Genomic DNA, 23,246 nt, shown 5'->3' with positions numbered 1-23,246 from the left:
AAAAATGAGAATATTATATAAACTTATTTGATAAAGCAGTGGCAAGATTCAACAAATTGAATCCAATTTCTAGTAAGTTCTACTGTGGGTATAATGCTGTCAAACAGCATCACATGCTGCACAGAGATCATTCTTGAGTCAATTGATGCAGCAAACTTCATTGTTCTATGATTTTAAGAAACTCCCTCAGCCACGTCAACCTTCAGCAACCACTACCATGATCAATCAGTAGCCATCAACATAAATGGAAGACTCTCCACCAACAAAAAGGATTATGTACAACTCACTGAAGGCTCTGATGATCATTAGCATTTTTTAGCAAGAAAGTATTTTAATTGAAATATGTACATTGTTATTTTAGATATAATCTGATTACATATGTAACAGACTACAGTGTAGTGTAAACATAACTTTTATAAGCACTGAGAAACCAAAAAAAAAAAAAAAGTGCGACTTGCTTTATTGCAATCATCTAGAACCAAATCCATAATATCCTTCAAGTATGGTTACATTGAGCACCTACTCAGGACCAGGCATTATTTTAGGCAATGGAAAATATTCATAAATAAAGCAGAGTTTCTACACTTATGGAGCTAGCATTCTAGTTTGGGGAGATGAACAATAAAGAAAAGAGTCATGCAAAGTTACATAAACAGAGATATATAAACAAAGGTCAAGAGTGGTTAGTGCTGTGAACAGAGGGAAGAAAACAAAGCATATAGGGAAGGCCTTTTTAAATATAGTATCCAAGAAAAGCTACTCTTATATGGTGATATTTAAGTCAAAACCTAAAAAAAACAATGGAACTTATGAAGAACAGGGGAAAGAACATTCCAGGGATAAGGAGGAGCAATTGCAGAAGCCCTCAATATGCTTATTACATGAGGAACAGCAAGAAAGCAGTGTTACCGGAATGTCATGAGTGATGAAGAGAGCAGTAAAACATTAATCAAAGAGGTAACAATGGCAGGGGAGCAGAAGATGGAGGACTTTATAGGCCATGCTAATGTCTTAGAAATTTATTTTTAGTGAGATGGGAATCCATTAAAAGAAGTCGAGCAGAAAAGTTACTGAACCACTTCGAATTTTGAGAAGGACTCTCTAGCTGTTGCACAGAGTAGACCCTATAGGTACTATTAAGAGTGAACAAAGAGAAACCAAGTATGGGTCTTTTGAATTAGTCTGACAAAAGGTGTGTGCAGCTTGGACTATAAGGTCATTTTGGAGAGGTGAAAGAGGATAGACCTCCAGGACTTTGGCTTTATCTTGAAGGTACAGCAGAAACAATGTGTTGATATATAACATGTACATTGCACACTGTGAGGAAAATAGAGGGATCAGAAGCGACTCCAAGGTATTCAGCCTCAGCAGCTGAGAGGATGACACTACTAGCCTTTGGGACTCTTTGAAACTGGAGAAGGATCAGAGTCGTTTTTTTGTGTGTTTTTGTTCTTACTGATGCTTGTAATTGGGGTGGTTTGTGGAGGGCAGAAATTCAAGACATCTGTTTTGTTATATGCCAGATTTGAAGTGCTAATTAGTCTGCCATTAGGACTGTTCAAGTGGCTTATAGGTTGTAGAAGTATGGAGTTTTAGAGGAGTGCTTGGAACAGAAAATCTAAGCATTTCAATTTACAGATCACATTTATCATCAAGGGACTGGAGAGGATACCCTCATGTATAGATGTAGAAGGAATATAGTTCTGAGGTCTGAGTGCTATGGCACTACCATATTTGGAGGTAAGAACAAAGAGAAGGAACCAGCCAAGGGAACCATGAGGGAACAGTTAATGAGGTAGGAGAAAAATCAAGAGTAATAATTTCTGCAAAACTGTGATGTGATCACAATACCTTTTTGCCCAGTAGTTCTCATTGACTTAAGTTTTACGTTCTCCTTCCTATGTGTTTTTGTACTACCAGAGTTGAAGTACATACCAGACCCGCAAGACCATCTGAGTATTTGTTGGCTCCTTCCAGTCAGAAGCACTGAAAGGAGAATTGCAGATGATAGAAAAGGAGTAACTATAGTTTTGATTCTGGGGGCAATTAAAGCAGGAGCTATAGTATTCGTGAGGAAATTGACAATGGCACATGATGGCAGCTCCAGCTGAGTCAATGGAAGTTTCAAAAATTCAGCAACAGGACAGGCATTGTATCCTAGTGCCTGGGACATAATAGGTGATAAATATTTACTTAAATAATTGAGTGGATGCACCAGAAAAAAAATCAACTGTTTTCTCTCCTCTAGCTCCTACCTCCAACTAAGGATTGTCAAGCCCTGTCAATAAGAGGCATCATTTCTCTCACATCTGTTTTCTTTCTGTTACCACTGTCATCTCTGGGTTCTTATAGTGCACACCATTATAGTGACCTAAATATTCTCTGCTTTGTGCATCCACAGCCATTTTACCATCAAGGCTGCTATTCAGAGACCTCCAAGGATGATTAAAAATTAGCTAAAGATAATGTCTTATTTTCTAAAACTATCTCCATTTTGTATATTTTAACTTGCCAGGTAAGAATGCCTGATATTCTGATGTCAGGAACACCCAGGAGCTACCCTTCACTAGAGCAGATAGATGATGTTAAGCATTTGGAATTAGAATCTCAAACAAAAATTTTCTGCACCACCAGGCCTTACCTGACATTCATAAAACATTTGCATTTTCATTTCTCTGCCCAGATGCAGTTGTCTTTTTCATCCAGTGGGAATGAAGAACTATTCAATATTTCCCTGTGGTGGATTAACCTAAACCAATCCAGAACAAACTTTTTCTTCTTGAAGGCTTACATTACTTCTTAATCACTTTATTCCACCAAGAGGTTACTGATTTTTCTATCTCAAATAAATAGCTCTCTTTGGTTACCCTTGGTGGTATGCATAGCAGGCTTGAATGCCAAATACAAAACAAGCTGAAAGAGGCAGACTGAAAGCAGGGAGATCACCTGCCCAGCATCCCCTAATGCAGTGAAATGATTGCATTGCTTTGTTGGTTATGCTAGCAGAGTGCATTTCTAATGCCTCTTGTCTTCATTCATGAGTGTTTAAACATTTTAATGAATATGTTATTTAGCATAATAAAGTCAGAGTCTGCTATTAAATTAATAGAGCAGTGTAACCAAGAATCCCATAACAGCACAATTTATTCCTGCTCAGTGTTACTGTGTTCTAAACACAGTATTCCTAGCCATTTGCATTCTCTGCTAGCCATAGATGTTGCATAAATTCTCTTTAGATGCAAATAATTACCAAATTCAAGTGTGTGTGTGTGTGCATGTTTGTGTACATTCTACTTCAGCATGTTGATTAAAAATAATGAGTCCTAGAAACAAAAAGCTTAGTTTTAAGTTTGGTTCTAGTAGCTGGGTATCCTTAAGCCAATTACATTCTCTCTGAGGTACAGTTTTCTCATCAGTCAAATGGGTATAATAACAGGATCTCCCTTGTTAGATTGTTCATATAAAATAAATGAGATATTATACACAAAGCATAATTCCTGACACATGTTAAAACTCTATAAATACTAGATATGAATATTATCAAATGTAAGAGCTGAACAGGGTCATCATTAACCCATAGGAGCTTTTTGAAAATTAGAACAAGTAACTCCTTTTGGGAGGGGAAGCAATTCAGTACAGTACTTCATGAGTGAAACATGAACTGTATTTTAGCCTGCAATCACCTTCTTAGCTGAGCATGCTTAGACAGAGTTCCATTGGTCCTAGAGCTGATCTTGCTTTCTTCCTCTCCACTTCAGTCACTCTCATTCCTTTCTTTTTCCCTTCTTTCATCATTTTAAGGATTTTGGAAGGAGTTGGGCTTCCCATGATCAATTGAAAATGCTTTCAAAAAGAAAGAGGCAGTCTCCCAAAGTAAAGATTTTGTCTCTTTAAATTTTTGATTCCTGAGCACCTAGCCATGGACTTATTCTGTAATGGAAACAGCAAATGAGTGAATAAATGAATTAATAACAAAAAGGGTACGCCACTTTATTGACTTAAAATTTAAGTTAGGCTTCAACTGATCCATTCTGTCATCTGGAATCTACTTTAAATATTCATAATATCATCAAAAAAACAAATATTTAAAATTGATCCACAGAATCAGGTTGTATCATAAAAGTAACCATGTGATAAGCATATGTAATTGGTGAAGGAAAACTAAATGACATGGAAAATTAAATTCTTAACTACACATTGCCCTCAACATAGGAATTGATCTCAATTTAGGAAACAGTAGTTTAAAATTTTCCGCAAAATAGTCTCACTGTTTTTTAATCAGACCTGAATTCATGATTACACAACCAATCAATATTCGGTAATAAAAGATACTAAAATATTTAAGTAGTTGACTCCTTTCTGCTGTTGTTTTACTAAATTAGCCAACTTTTTGAGATCTGATTGTCTGGTGACTCAGGTAATACATTGGGTATAAAAACAAAACTATTTTTTTCTACCATGTCATCAAAAGCATATATTTCTAAATTATCTTACATTCAAACAGTGTGGCAAGGACCAAATGCAAGCACAGAACAATAGTACTCACTCATTCAATGAATCACAGACATGCAAAACCCAGCGAGAGGTTTAATGTTGATGAAACAAGAGTCACAGTTAAAAATAATCACACTTATATACAATCCTGATATGACTGCAGAGTTTGTATCGTATTAAGGACAGAAAAAAGCATTTTAATTGTCTCAGTTTCACAGTCTAAAGAAAATCCAAATATCTAAAACAGAATTCTTTAGGAACCACAATTTAATAAATAAGTCTACTCTGACTTCTCTATTTAAAATTGCAGGTTATCCTCACATCCCATTCCTGACATTCCTGAGTTTTCTTCTCTGGTTCTGTGTTTTATTTTATCTAGAGGATTCATCACTTTCTACTACCATGAAATCTAATTATTTACTATTCCTACTGTCTGTTTTCTGTCTTTATCCCCTGTACTCAAACTAGAATACAAAGTCATGTCTAAAACAGGCTAGAATGTGTGTGTTTTATCTCACTAATACATACTGAAAACAGTTTCATGAACACCTTAAGGATCTCAACTTTTGAATGAAGAGGATTTATGTAACTCTTTTGATTAAATATTTTATTGGTTTTTGTTACATGTAAATCAAAACTTATACCCTTAACCAGGGCCTACGATAGCTATGTGCCCTAACTCTTCCTCTCCCCTCTTTTCATGTTATCCCTCTTCCCTTTTGCCTATGTCACTGCAAACCTAATGGACTCCTTTTAAGGGGTAAATATGCCAAGCTCTATTCTGTATCAGAGTGTTCTCACATGGTAGTCCTTCTGCCTGCAATATTCTCCTCCCTACCTCCTTTTCTGTTTTGGATTTTCATTGGCCAACTTCTTAATGTTTAAGCACTTACTGAAAGGTTATTATTCTAGAGGTGTTTTCCCTCATCACCATAAACAAGCACCACCCACCATCACACGTGTATCCTATATACTTCATTTTTTCTCCAACCTAGTACCAAATACAATTTACAACTGCACATTTGTGTACTTGATTTATTGTATACTTTGTTCCTCCATTGGCCTCTGTGTTTCATGAGGATAAGAACCTCAGATTTCACAAGTGCTTTGCTAGGCCTAGCACAAAATAGACACTCAATAAATGGTTGATGAGTAAATGAGTACACAACATAATTATCTTAGAACAAAGCGAACAAAGTTCTTAATTCTTATTTGCAGAAGATTTTTCTTCAAGAGAACAAAATAAATACCGTCAGTGGGCTTGACCCCATATTTCTCAGAGTTAGACTTCTGATTCTAATTCAGAGTCAAAATGAATTAAATCATATGTTCATTCTTCATTAAGCTTCAGCATGGCCATGTGATACTACACCTGCAGCTGTTCAGAAGTGTCCAGATGTCTACTGTCATAACTGAAACTGACAAGATGTTTGAGCAGCTTTTGAATATATTATTGGTGAGTATATGTTTTCAGAGAGAAGACTCAAGATCTGATTAATATGCAATGCAGTTTGACCCTAAATCCTACCCACTTTTATTTTATATAAGTTTATTACTCCTCACTCAGTGCTGTAAAGTTTAATTAAAGTCAGTGGCTGCATCTTGATTACGCTAATTACTTGACAGGTAGCTCATGAGCATTTATAATCCTAAATACTCAGCAGGCATCAGTTTCTCCTATTTGATTCTATGAAACTATTTTTTTCTTACTACCAATTATTGAAAAGACATTTTGCTGGATATTGGAAAGAGGGTGACCTACTATCACTGCTTTCAGTTAGGGATATAATGGGACATGACCTAAACCTTATTTAGTAGTTGTGCTTGTTTTTGTTATTTTTATTTTTATTTATCTATTTGTCTCAGGGAACTTAAAATACAATCACCAATATACACTGATTATTAAATTTGCACAATAAAATATGCATGTTTAAAAGTAACTACGTCACCAACACATTTCTGTACCATACTCATATAACCTGCTAATCTGAACTTTCTGCCATGTCATTTTCTCTTAAAAGCATGTCTTAAATCTCACCCCTACTGAAGTTGTAGGGATGAGATTCCTTCCATCTCAAATCACCACAAATTCCTTCCATCTCAGCTCTGTGATGTCTATAAAAATTACATCTGTTACTATGTCTTTTTTGTTTATTTATATGTTATCTAACATTTCGGAAGTTTTAAGTATACATATCTTGTTTTCATGAACCCTTTATTACATCTTCATGACAAAGACTAGATTATATAATTGTATTCCCCACAATGATTATTATAGCACTAGAAAAAATATTTCATTTATATTCATAAAATAATGGAAATAACATTAAAATCAACTATAAATTTCCTCTTTAAGATTTATTTAATATTAATCTACTTGTAATTTTAACCTGATTCCTGCTATCTCACATATTACGGCTATTACAAAATGTTTGGTGCCAGGATTTCTTTACTTATTTTCTCCACTTTTTAAGTTTGTAATCCCCTTCAGCAAAGAGTAAACATTATATGCAACTATCCTCAGTCAAAGGAAAGAACAAAATCAGGAAGTTGATTCATTTTGATTCCGTCAGTTTTCAGAGGGGTTCCTTATTCTGAACTTAAGGTCTATCATAGCAGCCATTTGCCTGAAAATCAAATTTATCAATCACAAAGGATCTCAGGTGTAGACTGTTGAATTTGTTTCCATTTAAGATATATATCTATATCTAGCTACCTGTGATTGATGTATGTATGTCTGTATCTAATCAATCATCTATTCATGTGTATATGTTTATGTGTGTCCATATAATCATAGAAATACATGGACACAAAATGGGAGAGGTAAAGAAACAGAAGAGAGAAGGAATCTTGAGGCTTCTGGATCTCTGTAAAGGCCTTCTTGAAAACACAGAAGAGACCCTTAACTTTATTTTCTTCATGAGTTTCTCTCTTTAGTCCTGAACTCTAAAGAAAGTTTAAAGAATTAAAATGACAATAAAATCCTCACCTAAAGTTCATGCTTACAAAGTTTACCTATCTGGTATATTAAATATTTTAAGTTCTATTTTTATGTCCATAATTTTTCATTTCCACAGTAAGAACTCCTTTATGTGAAGTTGTTAATAGCTACTTCCTTAAAAAACTTCTTAAGAGGGTTTCTATTAATATGTTTCACCAAGAGAAGACAGCATGTTGGGCTATTTCATAAATCTCTTCCAGATACAAGGGAACAGCCTGCAGAGAGAACTGTGAGCACCTGCTCTGTTTTCACTGAGGATAGACTAGAAGGGGTCTCAAGGAACAAGAGTTAAAATGGCAGATTGAGTATACCCATTGAACTTGCTTCCTCCTGAATCTTTATTAAACATATACTGATAATGTTTGGTTGTTGTTATTGCTGTTGTTTTTGAGATGGGGTTTTGCACTTCTTGCCCAGGCTGGAGTGCCATGATGCAATCTTGGCTCACTGCAACCTCTGCCTCCTGGGTTCAAGCCTCCCAAGTAGCTGGGATTACAGGAATGTGCCACCATGTCCAGCTAATTTTTTGTCTTTTTAGTAGAGATGGGGTTTCACCATGTTGGTCAGGCTGGTCTTAAACTCCTGAGCTCGGATGATCCACCCTGCCTTGGCCTCCCAAAGTGCTGGGATTACAGGCGTGAGCCCCCGTGCCTGGCCTGTTGTTGTTTTTAAAAAGACACAGGGCTAAGAGAAAAAGAAGGGATAATATCAGTGAAATCTGGCAGCCAGAAGGTGGATGATTGTGTGGTAACTCATCTTTCAGCCTGAAAGCCAAACCCTGGATTTTTGTTGATAAAAGTAGATAAGCAAATCAATTTTTATCAAAGAATTCTCAAGAGCCACAATCACTGTCAGCACCAGGCATGATGGAAATGGAAGGGAGAGCAGCTGGGACACTAACAAAGAGCACTGAATGAATGCTGTTTGGGAGGTGATCTGTTGCCAGATTATTTCCAGCACTCCACATATTTGGGAGGCTGCCCCTCCCCCAGTATTCCGATCTGTTATGTGAGGAGCTTAGAAGTCACCATCTCCTCCCAACGATTAAAAAGCTGAACAAACTGAGAAATCAACTCTTCTTAGATCCGTCAGAGGAATGAGATCTCAGGACAAACCACTGCCCCAAAGTTGGAGAGACAGACAGGCAAGTACTGTCAGTCACAACTTCCCAGAGCAGAAACCCACAAGCAGAGACCTCTGCAGCAACGATTACTGGGATAGGAAACCCTGAATTATAATTGATGGATTCCTCGAGATTGAGTGCGGACAAGTCCAAGAGTTAAAAACTCCTGAGGGACTAAATAATAGGTGAGTTAACATACTTTTGTGAGTTTTACCTCTAGGAGCTCAACTAGGTTCTCACAGTGAATACTTAAGAACTATCCCTCATGCTTCTAGCAAGAGGAGAAGAAAAGTAACCTTTTGAAATAGACCAGAGCATTTGGTTTTCCTTCATGAGTACTGCCCTCAGGAGAAATTATTTCACCAGAGCCTGAACTATTTGAATTTTTAGTGCTTAACTGACCTGGGGAAAGGAAAACACCACATTCTAGCTCATTTTAGCCATTCTGTCCCACCCAAGTGGAATGAAAAATAATTGACAAGCACTTGAAGTTGAGAGTTCAGAAGGACAGGTTCATTGAAAGACTCATTTAATCACAGGACTGTAGAATGCTTTCCCTACCCCACACCTTACCACACTTCACTAAAGACACATACAGCAGTTCCTTTTATCTGGTACATCACATTTGGCTACCAAGAAAAAATTACAAGGTACACTAAAGGCAAAATACACAGTTTGAAGAGATTTTCAAGGTGAAAATAAAATATTAAAACTGTTCTTGGAGTTATTTCTAAAAAGAACTAACATTTATCTAAATCATCACAATTGTCTATTTTGGAAAAATGGGATTCACAAATGAATCCCTAGCCAATAGGTGTTTGAGAATCATGTAAACATCACACATAAGAATGCTATGTTTTCTAGGATTGGACATTTTCAGTGATTGAGAATCAGTATATTTTGTAAATGGAAATACTACAATTAATAAATGCCACTAATAAAACCAGAATTCTATAAATAGAATAATGACTTTTGTTTTCAAAGTTGATATGTTAGAATGATGTAAATGAAAAAAATGAGATATTTTGTGGTGAAATTATCTCTGGGTAAACATTGCAGCCATAAGCAACATAAGCAAGTATTCTCCCAGCAAATGAGAAAAGGGTTAAAAAAGTAAAACTTCAGCAAACTAAGAATAGAGGGAAACCTGCTCAACTTAATAAAAAAAATATACAAACAGCCTATAGCTAACATAACACTTAATGGTGAAAAAGAAGATTTCCCACTAAGACTGGGAACAAGGCAAGAATGCCTCCTCTAACCAATCCTTTTCAACATCATTTTGGAATTATTTGCAAATGCAATAAAACAAGAAATGTAAATAAAGAGACACATATCGGGAAGTAAAACTGTCTTCTTTTGCAGGTAACATTGTTATTTATATAGCAAATCTGAAAAAAACTAACAAAAAAGCAAATAAGCATTTACAGTCATCCCCTGATAGTCATAGGTAATTTGGTCCAAAATTCCCTACAAATACCAAAATCCAAGAATGACAATTTCTTCAGAAAGTGAATATATGAGAGAGAGCAAGATATTCTGACACCTAGACAGAAGTTACAACCTCGTGTAATGTAATCACGGAAGTAAAATCCCATCTATCTCCATAGTCTGTGGGTTAGAAGCAAGTTACAGGCCCTACCCACATTCAAGAGGATGGGATTACAGAGGTCATGAATAAAAATCTGTTGAAGTAATTGAGGGTCCATTGGAAAGCGTGTTCACAATTGCTGAACATAAATTTTCATCATGAGAAAAATGTTTTACATCTAAATTTAGGTAGATAAAATTATAAACTGTAACTTTTGAATAAATATAATTCCGTCGCTTTACTTCCCCGCACCTATCCCACTCCCACACATTTCTGTACCAATTTTCTTATATAAAAATATCTCTATACAATCCTTACTACGCAAATATTTATTGTCATGGTCAGGAATTCTTTTCTTAAAGAGAGAAAAAAAAAACCCTGATTATTGGACTAGATCACATTGGTACAAATCAATGAAGATATATAGAAGACATTGGCGTTCTTAGGGTCACACTGCTGCCACCCTGACGTAAGTTAATTCCCAACTCTTGAATAGATGAAGGTTAATAGGCCACTGGCAAACCTAGGGTTTTTACTCAGCTGAAACTCCAGTATTGCGGTTTTATTTAATTGATTATGCTAGTTTAGAACTGTCCTTTCAGAAAGTTACGGTAATTTCTTCTTTTGAAAAATGTCTGTGTATGTCCTTTGCCCAATTTTTAATAATCTTATTTGTTTTTTTTCTTGAGATGTTTGAGTTCCTTGTAGAGAATGAATATTAGCCCTTTGTAAAATGCACAGCTTACAATGATTTCCTCCTATTTTGTAGGTTGCCTGTTCACTGTGTTATTTCTTTAGAGATGCAGAATCTCTTCAGTTTAACTAAGCCCCATTTGTCTATTTTTGTTTTGTTAAGGCCTGAGTCTATGAATTCTTTGCCTAGACCAGTGTCCAGAAGAATTTTTCATAGGTTTTCTTTTAGAATTTCAACAGTTTTAAATCTTACATTTATGTCTCGAATCTATCTTTAATTTTTGTACATGGTAAGATGTATAGGTCTAGTTTCATTCTTCTGCACATGGCTCTACAACTTTCCCAGAATTATTTATAGAACAAACTATCTCTCTTCATTATTTATTTTTGTCAACTTTGTCAATGATCAGTTGGCTTTAATATGTGGCTTCATTTCTGGGTTCTCTATTTTATTCCATTAAGCTGTATGTCAATCTTTGTACCACTACTGCACTGTTTTGGTTACTATTACCTTGTATCATAAGTCAAAATCAGATAATATGATGCCTCTAGCTTTGTTATTTTTGTTTAGGATTGCTTTTGCTATTTGGGCTCTGTTTTGATTTCACATGTATTTTGCAGCAACATGAATAAAACTGGAGGTTATTATCTTAAGTAAAATAACTCAGAAACAGAAAGTCATATACTGTATGTTCTAACTTATAAGCAAGAGCTAAATAATGTGTACACCTAAGCATGGAGGGCGGAAAGACAGACATTAAAGACTTGTAAGATAGAAGAGTGAGAGGGGGGTGAGGGATGAGAAATTACCTAATGGTTACAAGATATACTTTTGTGTTATGATTACACTAAAATCTCAGACTTCACCAACACATAATGTATGGACCTTGTACCACCAAATCTATAACAGTACCAAAATAAAGAAAATGACTATGATTTTTACAAGGCTCTTACCATACAGCTAAAACAGTCAGAAAACAAATGATTATTCCCTTTTCTTTACAGATGAGGTTAAGTGATGAATGATTACAGGATTATTATACAGTTGATAAACTTGTGGTTGGACAACTATAATGAATGCTCTGATGCTCACCTAAATCCTTCCTTCACAAATGGGAAGACTTTGCTTTCAAATAAACAAAGCTACCTAACCCAAGTTTTCATTCTCTCCCCTCACAGGCAGCCCATATCTAATAACTGATGAATATGAGAACATATGTACAAGCTTCCCTTCTCTCAACCGGGGTCAATTTTGAAGGGCAGTCACAGCTCCAGGACTCATTAGAAGGCCAACTGAAGTCATAAGTCAGAGGCACCTGTGTCTCCATTCAAATTCTTCTTCCAACCACTCACTTCCTCACAGATATTGTTGCTTATAGCACTCCTCCATAAACTTCCTCCATACAAATTTTCATTTCAGATCTACGTTCTGGGAAAACAGATCTATGGCAACATCTTAGCTGTAACTTTCTAAACTTGGATGTTTGAAGAATTTATCAATTTAGGAATTCTCAGCAGGTTGTTTACAATAGGGATGAGCAAAATGATAATAGCAATGATAGTCGATATTGTTTGACAGTGTCCCTATCCAAATCTCATCTTGAATTCCCACGTGTTGTGGGAGGGATCTAATGAGAAATAATTGAATCAAGGAGATGTTCTTTCCTGTACTGTTATGGTGATAATGAATAAGTCTCATGAGACCTGATGGTTTTATAAAAAGGAGTTTCTCTGCATAAGCTTTCTCTTTGCCTGTTGCCATCCATGTAAGATGTGACTTGCTCCTCATTGCCTTCCACCATGATTGTGAGGCCTCCCCAGTCATGTGGAACTGTTAGTCCATTAAACCTCTTTCTTTTGTAAATTGCCCGATCTAGGGTATGTCTTTATCAACAGTGTGAAAACAGACAGGAAACAACAATAAAATAAAGTAGGAAGCAAAGGGAAGTTTTTAGGGTAGATCATTCATAGTTTTGTAGCAAATAGTATTTCTACCACTACGAGTATATCTATACTAATCATAATTATAAGGCTAATCATTGAATCACAAGATTAACAATACTGATCAACATGTGCAACAAATCCATGTTATCATTGCCTGTAGTGCTTAGTTTGAAGTTTTATTTCCATTATAGTAAAAGCCATTAGTTACTACCAAGATAACAAAAAGATAAAAAAGCCTTGTTCAGCTCTTTTAATTCTTTACATTTGCATTCTGGAAGGAACTGTTTTAAGAATGAGAAAATTTGCCAAGTTTTTCTCTGGTGCCTAAATTTAAAAAATGAAATCAACAAAAAGTCTTTCAAACCTAATTGAATCACAATAGAGCTACATGGTGAAAGGTAAAGAATAGGTGAGGGAGACAGCTTCCTGACATTTTAATTCAGAGAACTACACATGTTTTATAGTCTAAAAGTGCCTACTTATGTGACTACCAGGTCACTTGAAAATAAATGCACTTTTGATTTCGAGAATACAGTCAAGTAAAAAGAAGCATGAATAATCTTTAAAGATCTTTGAGATTGATATTAGAGCTCAAAATAATAATTATTTGTCTTTCTAGTGAATAAAGAGAGAGTAAAGAAAGGCTAATTAGTCCCCATGCAAATAAAATTACAACACTTTAGAGCTGGAAATATTTTTATAAACCCTTTAAAAGAAACACAGGCATAATTGTGACCACATTGAAAGGTAATATTTGTTTATCTATTACAACTGCAAGTCTTTTCTTCAGTCATTGTCATTGTCATATGTCTGAAGAAAAGAAAGTTCCTGCTGTGATACAAAGCATAAGTAGAATATTAATAATGCAGCAAACCCTGGCTTCTCATTCAATAAACAAACTGATCCCATCAGAAATTTATAAGAAGAAAGAGAAATGCACTACCTCTTAATGGCCCCCTGCCTGCCTAATTACTGTTTGGTTATAGTGTCTGAAAATTAGCATAGATATAGGTCATACCTCAAAGCATAAATATTACATTCCACCAAATATTCTTCATACAAATATAAATATTAAGTAAATTTACCATGCTGGGTTTTTGTTCAGCTCTGAAAGTTATATAAACACTCTAATTTAAATTTTATGTATGCCTGAAGCTTAGTTTATTCAAAAAATTGATTATTTTTATTTATTTGACACAGGTCAAAGATATTTGTCTCCATTAATAAAACATGTACTGAACACTATGTGCAAAACTGTGCTAAGTATTATGGAGAATGCAAAAATGAATAAAATTTCATTCTTTACTTAATAAACTTAAATGATTTATCAAAATATATTCAATGGAACTAAAGTTTTCATAAAACGGAGACTTCTGAGTTGTCACAGGAGGAGAATAAGGGCAAGTTGAAGGAGCTCACATTTTCTCAATATTATCTTTATTTAATTTCACCTGTTTTAATGCTTGTGAGGAAGTCTTCATTAAATCAAATGCATTTTTTTGTTTTGTTTTGTTTGAAAAATCAGTGAATGAGTTGGAAAAGAGCTAGGTAAATTTCTATGGCTTAGTAATTTTTATCACAGGCCTTTTGATCCTACATATATTAAAAGAACATGAGAGAACAGTATGAACAACTTTAGGCCAACAAACTTGACAATTTACACAGAAATTTGCAGATTTCTTTAAAAACAAAGTTACCAAAACTGACACAAGAAGAAATAAAACTTCCAAATGCCCCAACACTTATTTAAAAACTTCAATTTGTAATTAAAGTTTTTACACACACAAAAAATGCTTAGGCCTTAATATCTTTAACAGTGAGTTCTGCTGAATACTGGAAAAAAAGACATAATGTCCATCATATAAAAACCTCTCAGAAAACAGGGGCTGGGTCTCTGAATCTCTAATACTAAAACATGACAAATACATAAATACATAAATACATTATAAGGAAAGAAAATTACAGAATGGCCAGGCATGGTGGCTCACACCTATAATCCCAGCACTTTGGGAGGCTGAGGAGGGCAGATCACCTGAGTTTGGGAATTCTAGACCAGCCTGACCAACATGAAGAAATCCCGTCTATACCAAAAATACAAAATTAGCTGGGTGTGGTGGCCCATGCCTGTAATCCCAGATACTCGGGAGGCTGAGGCAGGACAATCACTTGGACCTGGGAGGCAGAATTTGCAATGAGCCGAGATGGCGCCACTGCACCCACTGCTGTCCAGCCTGGCAAAGAAGAGCGAAACTCCATCTCAAAAAAAAAAAAAAAAAAAAAAATACAGACTAATAACTCATGAACGTAAACACAAAATCCTTAATAAAATACAACAAATTAATTTACTAATTTCTATACAGAATAATACATAATGACTATGTAGAGCTTATTGCAGCAATACAAAGTTTATCAAATGAAAATCAGTTAATGTGATTTCTATATTCATAAAGTAAGGCAGAAAAGCCATATAATCACCTCAATAGATACAGTAAAATAAATGAACTGATTCAACATCTTTTCACAAAAACAATTACCAGCAAACTAGTAATAAAAGGAAATGTCCTGAAACTGACAAAGAAAATGTACAAAAACAAAAAAGCTAACATTATTTTCATTATTCTTAAGCAAGAAGCATCAAAAGTTTCAATCAAAGACTGAAAACAAGGAAAATATTTCCACTCTCTTCACTATTCAATATTGTACTAGGTACCAGGAAAAGCAATAAAAAACACAGAGCAAAATGAGGAAACATCCTTCTGTCAGAAAGTTTATATGTTTTGGTATAACGAGAAATAAAATATGACCTTTAATAAAGTATGAGAACATATATAGTTGTTTTAGTTTAGGGGTCGGTCTAAATATGTCTCAAAATTCATATGTTAAAATCTGAACCCCAAAGGTAATATTATTAGGAAGTGAGGCCTTTAAGAGGTGAGTGGTCCATGAGGGCAGAGTCCTCATGAATGGAATTAGTATCCTTACAAAAGAGGCTCAAGCAAGACCCCTCATCCCTCTACCATAAGAGGCACAACAAAAGGCATCACCTATGAACCAAAAAGTTGGTTCTTGCCAGACATCAAATCTACCAGAGCCTTGATCTTGGAATTCCCAGCCTCTACAACTGTGAGAAATAAATTATTGTTGTTTATAAGCCGCCCAATGTAATATATTTTTTTATAGCAGCCTAAATGGACTAAGACAGACACAGCCTGGAGGGATTAGTTATTACCATTTGACTTATATATAAACACACTCCAAACTAATATAACATGGCTAATCTCCTGGCTGCATCATTACAAATGGAAACTGAAAAATATCCAACAGCTCAGACGTATGCCATAATCATAAGCCTTCTAGATTATCCATTTGTGATCTATAAACTATTGAATTAAAACACAAAAGAAAAAACAACACACACACATCATTTCTGAACTTACTGCTCTTTGAAAACACATATTTTATATCTGAGAACAATCAAGTGTACATCCATACCAACTCTGAAAAAAATAGGTCTATTCAAAATGCAAGCTTTCAGAAAATATGCATGCCCGTGATGACACCTATGTGAGGCACAAAGCTCTAATTACCATAGGACAATCAAACCTGCATTTAATTCCTTTATTCCTCTCCCAGACCACACATGCAGCACTTTTGAAATCTAATTGGCATGAAAGGCAGGATAAACTATGCACAACAAATTGGGTATGAAACAATGTCCATTAAGATTATCCTCATTCCACAAAAGCGTTGTTTGGAAGTTTTTTAAAACCACTGAGGGGTTTGAAATCTTCTTTAATTGACCTGAGTGCAGTCTTGGCTGAGTTTTCTGGGAGTTGTTTGGTTATGACTAGATGCTTTTCCTCAAAATGCTACTCTTTGGAATAGGCCTTTTTTTTTTTTGAGACAGAGTTTCGCTCGTTACCCAGGTTGGAGTGCAATGGTGCGATCTCGGCTCACCACAACCTCTGCCTCCTGGGTTCAGGCAATTCTCCTGCCTCAGCCTCCTGAGTAGCTGGGATTACAGATATGCACCACCATGCCCAGCTATTTTTCTGTATTTTTAGTAGAGACGGGGTTTCACTATATTGACCAGGATGGTCTCGATCCCTTGACCTCGTGATCCACCCGTCTTGGCCTCCCAAAGTGCTGGGATTACAGGCGTGAGCCACCGCACACGGCGGAATGGGCCTTTTTTTTTTAATATCAAAAGAACATGGCATTACAATCAAGGCTACTCGAGAACATGATCAATTAGTCTTTTGAAAATGGAGGTTCTTAAAATCAGATCATTTTATTAAGCTTGGATACTAATTACAATGGAAGAACAACAGATGCTTTGAAACAAAACCTATATTACTATGTTCCTTTTATTCAAAACACTACTGAAAGAAATGTAACATCATAGATGATCGATAGTAATTCTCATGGAGTCTTAAATATTATTGTTTAAAAAGTAATGTCGTCCAGGAAGAAATTCCATAGTGTGCATGTTCTGAATGGACTTGTTTGTCATACTCTGACTGTCAGGGCACTAATCACTTACTTCAATTACTTATTTCAATTATTGTTTACTTGGTGCTTATTCTTAAAGAACTTAAAGCTCCTGAAACAACTGTCATAGTGATCCTTTCATGTACAAGTCCTACTGCGTAATATGCACTCATATATCATTGTGGAAAGAAGGAGGAATACGAGGAATGGGGAAAGAAAGGAAGGCAGGATGAAAACGGGGGGGGAAATAAGCTTTTAACTTGCCTGATTTAATTTTTTAAAAGTTTAGTTTATAATGGAGTGTAGTTTTTTGTTTTTTTTTTTTTTCTAAACTTGTCTCCTCATGGGACTCTCTGGGGATATTAATTAAAATAATCAATAATTTTCATCTCTATGAGATACTTTCCATCAACATATAAACAAATTATTATGTTTACCATATTAAAAAGAGAAAAAACTATTTCTCTTCCTTTCTCCACTTCCTGTCGTCTTTGTTATATGATCAAAGAGGTTGCACGGCTTCCCCAGCCACATGCAAGGATTAAGGTGAAGCCTAAACACTAGAACTGGGTCTCCTGTCCTTATGCTCTTTTATTATTCTAAACACACAGGGAGCAAGACGACAGGAGTTGATCACACAATGAGATCATCTCTGGCACTCACCCTCACTCCTTCCTGCAAGGCTTGACTCTGAGCTCCTTTCCTGGCCTGACTATGATGGCAAAGCAGTCTGTTTTATAATTATATTCCTTCACTTGGCTTCCCAGTAGTGAGCTTTTCTGATTCAACTACCAGACTAATCTGAAAGGAGAGGCCAGCCTTTTTCTCAGCCAGGATGTGTTCAGTGTGCAGATTTAGGGTTAATGTGTCTTGGCTCTCCATGACTGTAGAAAAAAGCACCTATTCTTAAGCTTGGCATTGGACATTCATCTCGGCCAGGTTCCAAGCTGTAACTTCAATATTACTTTCCTGCTTCTACTTCTGCTCTGCCTATACCTATAGCAGCCTGGATTGCTTAAGAATGAATATGTCCTGAAAGCAAGCCTCACCTAATTACTGTTAGAAGGTGGTGTACGAATAGCCAAGCTTTTTCATCCTTCTTCTTGGATACTCTAAAATACACATCTACAGTGGCTCCCAGAGTCCCTTATAGCATCAAATTTTAGTTGCCCACAATGTTAATTTGCCTAATAACTTATACTTTACTGGCCATCTTCCCATTCCACTCTCACTTCTCTACTTCCTTTACATTATTTTCTCTGTTTACATCCCAAAATAAATTAAGTGCACTTTAATCCTTGCCTCAGAGCTTGATTCTTGGAAAAAAATTAAAGAACAAAAAATACTCTCAACTGCAAACTTACATTCCAGCTGGGGATTACACATCTCCATTCGGATGTTTAATAGGCACTTCAAATGTTACATTCCCAAAACTGAATGCTTGATTTTCCATTTCCAAAAAATGTTTATTATATCTGTTTTCTCTTCTCAGTTGATGGTCTCCAGCCTCTAAATCATTGTTCACTCATCTCCATTTCTCACAGTCTAAGAGTTCCCCACCGCATTTAATTCACTCCAATATTTTTTCATATACTATTTATCTTATTATATAATCTACTTATATGTTATATGATACTATTACTGTCTGTCTCACTTTGCTAGAATATAAACTCCATGAAGGACTAAATTTCTAACATGTTCATTGGGCATCACTTTGCTTTTTATACATTCATAGTCTGGCTTATGTCCAGTGATTATTTTTTATACTTGAGAAGTTTTAGATTTATTTATTTTTATGGAAACATGATTGTGTGAGTATTTCTACATAGATAATTGTGAAATTGGAGTGAAAGTGGAAACAAATCAAACTAATAATATTGGTGGCTGGGGTCTGTAATGGTCACGTGAAAGAAAATATTTTTATGGTAGTTGATTTCAAAGATGCACACACATACACACACACACGCAGTTGTTTAGATGCTCTTAAATAATATATTTTTCTTTTATTTAGTTAGAATGATAAATAGTTGGGTACTTTTTGTAAAACATTTTAAGTTCTAATGTGAAATGACACATCATCAAGGAGATCATCTTCTAAATTTTCAAGAGAAAATTTCTGGAAAGTCACCAAAATTATTGCAAAAAAAAAAAAAAAAAGCACTAAAAGCAGAGCTCCCTTTTACCTTTGTTTTTAAACAAACAAACAAAAAAAGGCCAAAGTTACCTTTTTGTTATATTTTTGTTGTAAATTTTTGAAATTTTGGCTATTTCTCAGAGGCATGTATTTCTACTTCTCCATTTAAAGAGTGGAAATATACTAAATGCTGAATGAGTAGCTAGTGTTTGCTTTTCTTTGCTTGTTTGTTTTTCATATTGGTGATGTTTTTGTTTTATGAAATAGTATTGCTTTTATGAAATAGTATTGATTTACTCTTAGGAAAACATATTTTATAATGAATTTGCATGTTGGCTTAGTAAGAGCTTAAAATACAGAGGCTGATTAAGGTATTGCAATTCTGTTATGGAAACAAAAATAGTATGATGTAATCAAATAACACCCAGTTAAGATAAATAAGCTGGCAAATTAGGCAGCTACTTATATTTTGTGTTTTCACTAACAATCAATGTCCCCTATACCCTAATATATCCTTCTGCTTGACTTTATTTTAATCAAATCTTCATCTGTACAAAGAACCTGAAATCGTTTCTAAATTCTCATTCATTCCGATTCCCAACAATTTAAACCCAAGCCCTTTAAGACTACCTCTAATGACTAAAGATAAACTTTTCTTAAAAAGCAGTAAGTGCTAGTGTTTGATTAAACAAACATGGGCTTTGCTTGCTTTTATCATACCTGTGTTCAATTACTCCTATAGATCACTGTGGTCTTTGTATGACAGTGGGGAAAAAACAAAAACAAAAACAAAAACAGAAACAAACCTAGCTAACTGTATATTTGACTTTTTGAACTTCATTTTCCTCAGTCATAAAATGAAGGCAAAATAGTTTGCATGGGATGTTAGGAAGAATGCAATATATGTAATGTGTGCCTGACCCACAGAAGGTATTCAATAAATAGTAAATGTCATTATTAGTCACTTCCGCGTCTCTTTCATATCTCTATTCATCTTATAACTGAGAATATTTTCCTTTTTATGACTTAATAAGCCCTAGACAATAACTGCTTATTGGAGTCTATTTCCTATTTCAGAAAACCATTTGTCTTTCCTAAACAACTGTTAAATTTTTGCTTCCTATTTACTAATAAATAACTAATCAGTTGCTGAATCTCCTTGAATCACAAAAAGCTCTAGAAGTTTTAAGTTTCATCAGCAGCAATTATATGGCTCCTATGGTTACTATATTTATTTTTTTTATACTTAAACTGCAATGCTAGCCAGCAACAAGCTTTTTTGTTGCCATTTTTGGTCAACCATTTCAACCTTTTATTAGAAGTGTTGGGATGTAATAATTGACATTAAAATTGTATGTGGTTACATAAAAAGTGAAGAACTATTATTTTAGACAAAATAATAATTTAGCCCCCTGCGTATATGTTTATCTTGGCATTCTCTTTAACACAGGTTTTTACTGAGAAAAATAAGGGGTAAATATGATTATGAAACAGATTGTCCAACTAGTTTTCATGTCTTTTATAAACATTTCAAATGCAAGCTACAAATACTTCACTTGATTAAAGCAGGATCTCTAAAAGACACATACCTGATAATATTTTGTTAGTCTAATTTGAGTTATAACACTACTATAAATACTAAAAATCTGTTTGCTTAAAGTCTCATACCAGTTTTATTTTCACAAATTTATTGCACATTTGGTGTGAATTAATGAGATATTAAGTCAGACATAATCATTGAATTAAGAGGATTTTTTTTTCTGTAACCTTCTAGGGACACATTGGCTCTAAGATATATAGCAGGTATTACTTTCACAGTTCTGTAGAACTTCAGTTTAGTTTGTGTAACACTCCTTAATAGCCTGAAGACTAGCTTTTCTTGTCAGGTAAAAACTAAATTCCCCTCATCCATCGTTAAAGATTATTTATCAAGATGCTGCAGATGAATTAGTATAAGCACTATCACCCAGTATAGCCCAGCTGGATTACCTTAGCTGGAAGGAGTTCTTGAAATTAAGAAGCTCAGTAATGATAAGGAAAAAAAAAATCACTCATTCTTGTTATTCCCAGATTCTGGGGTGGGTGGGGAAAGAGTGTTGAGAGGCAAACATCTGAGAAGGAAATAATTGTACTGCAATTTATGCAGCAATTGTTGACCATGGGTGCACCTGTCATTCATAACCCAGGATAGTAGATCTAACTTTCCTAATATCTTGGCATATACTGAAATGGAATATATTCATTTTATCTTCTTTAATTCTTTTTAAATGGTTGATATTTGGGTAGCTTTGAGTGTTGCTAGTTCTTCTGAAAACAGCATTAAGAAGAAATCTCTTTAGGTAGGTGTTGCTTCAATATTCGACAAGTATAAGATATTCAAAGTAACTACAAGGTAGAAAACATTTTTCTCAGGTCTCAAACTACATCTTCTTTTGTTTACAGAGATGGAGGAATAACATTCCTTAATGCTTATTTGACTTCAAAAGGCAGTGATAACAGATTTGTCTAAAGATCCATTTCCCTTCATGTACGTGCCAGAAAGCACTGCCTAACTTTGTCAAAAATAAGGATGCGAAATTAAGAATGAAAAAGAAAGAATTTTGGGGAACATATTAAAGTCTGTAAGTCATTATTTTTGAATATACAATAAGGGATTAATAAGATAATATTTTAAATCTTAATTCAATGGAAAGATGAGCTTTAAAAAGTACACATTTGCTTGGTAGCCTTCTCTTTTCCTGAATGATTTTTTAATCCCTTCTGATGTTCTGACATTTTCCTTTGATACTAAAAAATACACCTGCCAGCTGAAATGTTATAGAAACCTATTTACGCAATCAATTCTAACTCCCTGCTATTTTCAGAAGAAAAAATACAATTTTCCAGAATATAGAAAGGTGTGAAACTCTGCAATGTTTGATTATAATTATTTGTCTATAATTATATCCCACTCTAAACTGAATTAAAGAAGGGAAAACTACATTTTAAAAATATTGTTTTAAAACTATTTTTAAGTGTCTATAATTAATATACTTTCTCTGGAAGAAGCTAGTTGCTGCTTCATTCATCATCATATTTAGTTCAGAACTTCTTGACAAATTAGGGAAACTGAGAAGTTTATTAGGTAATCTAGTTCTCAATGTCCAATAAAATTACTTATTTATATTCTTCTGGCACCTAGAGGGCATCCTAGGCCAACCAGCCTCCCACTAATCTGCCACCAATGGCAGGAAAGATTAGGAAAATAATAGCCCTAATCAAAATGCTGACTCAGAAAATCCTGAATAAATAGATAGTTGTTATTGAAGTCCTGTGTTTTAGCATAGTTTGTTTATACAGCAGAAGTTAACTGATACATGACATTTAAACCAGTCTCTTGTTTTTAACCAGTATCAGTGCCATTATCATACAACCTCCCACTGAAAGAAATGAAAATTATTAAATAACGTACCTAAACATCTCTTGATTCAGCCTTCAAATCACCTTTGTATTGCAAGGGTCTTTCTGTGCGCTGTGAACATCCAGTCTGAGTTTGCAGTTACTCATTGAAAGAACCTGCTAAAAACAGAACACACGCAACAGGTTAATTTGTAAACTACTTTTCTCATTACAAAGTAAACAAGAAAAGCATTAACTTCATCCAGAATTTTACCTTCATTTATGAACAAAGAATGCAAATTCTACCTTGGGTTTGAAAACCAAACAAGACCTTCCCATCCGGCTGAGCCAGGTGCTAAAGTCACTTTGCATTTAATTTCAACTATATGAATCAATG

General features: G+C 34.8%; 1 long non-coding RNA gene across 1 annotated transcript in view; it reads right to left on the bottom strand.

The window, feature by feature from the left end:
• LOC141584756 (uncharacterized) overlaps window positions 1-23,023 on the bottom strand; it is a 240,553-nt gene extending 217,530 nt beyond the window's left edge. Inside the window, exon 1 of the long non-coding RNA XR_012517961.1 lies at window positions 22,923-23,023. This is a non-coding gene — a long non-coding RNA (uncharacterized LOC141584756). The remainder of the gene's footprint in view (window positions 1-22,922) is intronic.
• Between the last annotated feature and the right edge of the window lie 223 nt (window positions 23,024-23,246).

Source organism: Saimiri boliviensis, chromosome 6, assembly GCF_048565385.1.
Source record: "Saimiri boliviensis isolate mSaiBol1 chromosome 6, mSaiBol1.pri, whole genome shotgun sequence".
Classification (NCBI taxonomy): domain Eukaryota; kingdom Metazoa; phylum Chordata; class Mammalia; order Primates; family Cebidae; genus Saimiri; species Saimiri boliviensis.
This window is presented reverse-complemented; position numbering and strand designations above follow the sequence as displayed.